This window comes from Pteropus vampyrus, unplaced genomic scaffold (genome assembly GCF_000151845.1).
Source record: "Pteropus vampyrus isolate Shadow unplaced genomic scaffold, Pvam_2.0 Scaffold175, whole genome shotgun sequence".
Taxonomy (NCBI): domain Eukaryota; kingdom Metazoa; phylum Chordata; class Mammalia; order Chiroptera; family Pteropodidae; genus Pteropus; species Pteropus vampyrus.
The window spans coordinates 1,016,351-1,017,564 of record NW_011888956.1 but is presented as its reverse complement, the minus strand read 5'-3'; the positions used below and the strand labels follow the sequence as shown (position 1 = coordinate 1,017,564).

The 1,214-nt window shown below is 48.7% G+C and overlaps 1 long non-coding RNA gene across 1 annotated transcript in view; it reads right to left on the bottom strand.

Annotated features, from left to right (window-relative positions):
* Positions 1-431: 431 nt before the first annotated feature.
* LOC111746101 overlaps positions 432-1,214 on the bottom strand; it is a 5,087-nt gene continuing 4,304 nt past the window's right edge. Inside the window, exon 2 of the long non-coding RNA XR_002782929.1 lies at positions 432-1,201. This is a non-coding gene — a long non-coding RNA (uncharacterized LOC111746101). The remainder of the gene's footprint in view (positions 1,202-1,214) is intronic.

Below are 1,214 nucleotides of genomic sequence, written 5' to 3'. Positions count from 1 at the left end.
TTTCTGGAGAAAGATGTCCACTGCAAAGAAGAATTTCACTGACGTGCGAGCACAGTACCCTGCCCGCATGCTCTTTAACAAAGAGCTAAACGCACAGCTAACCGCGGTTCAGAGCTCGACGTGCTATTACGAAGCAGGGTCAGAGACCTGCTGGGGAGGGCTGCGCAGTGAACACATCAGGCTTTGCGGGCAGGTGGCCTCTGCAGAAGCTGCTCAGCCCTGTTATGGCACCAAAGGCAGCCACAGACAGGACACACATAAACAGGAGCAGCTGTCCTCCAGGAAAACCTGTTTACAAAAACAGGCTCCAGGCTGGCTTTGGCCCACGCCCCCTAGTGTGCCAGCCCCTGATCTTGAGAATCTGGATTGTGTGTGCAGAAAAGGTCAAGGTCTGGTGGGAAGCCGCAGGCCTAGAGCACATCCCTGGGCGCTCAGATTCTAACTGGCTGTCTCTCACTGTGGGGGGTTTTTGCAGGTCTTCGCATGTTACAGCTAATTGACAAATATGCAGATTCTGTTCTTCCCCTGGCGATTTAATTGACTTCCTTTTCCCACCCCGCAGTTCCGTTCTCAACCCTCCTTCATTCCACACTCATTTGTCTGTTTCAACTTCTTTGGATGGGCTGTCACATCAGCCTGGTTCCTCTCACACCACATGAGTTAAATATAATTTTTCAACATGCATTCATTTTAAATCTATATAATGATTTTATCCTTTTGATTGTGTGCATGCGTGTGTGTGCACGAACACACGTGCGTTTAATGATCAGAAATTATCAGTAGCTTTGAAATGAAGTCCTAATTGAAGTCGAAGCAATATGAAACCACATAGGTGGTGACAGCATCGTGTTTATACAGCATTTGCAAAATCTGTTTCCATAACCATGAGCTCATTGGTTTCTTTCAACACCTCCCTAGGCTCTGTTAAGGCAAATGACTATCAACATTTCATCAACAAGGAAAGTGTGACACACAGAATTTTCGCAAATGCGTTTGCGTGTCTCCTGGGAAAGAAAAATGCTTGGGGGTCACTGCTGAACCGCTCCCTCACTTCGCTGTCCTCCCTGCCCACTCGGTCAGACAGGTATCCCCGCTTTCCACACGCGGCCTTGCAACGAGCTCCTCCGCCTGCTTTTTTCTAAGCAGTAGGAAGATCATAAGTTCGCTGAGCTCCGGAGTTTACTTGGACTGGTTTGTGCACCTGGCTCGTAGGG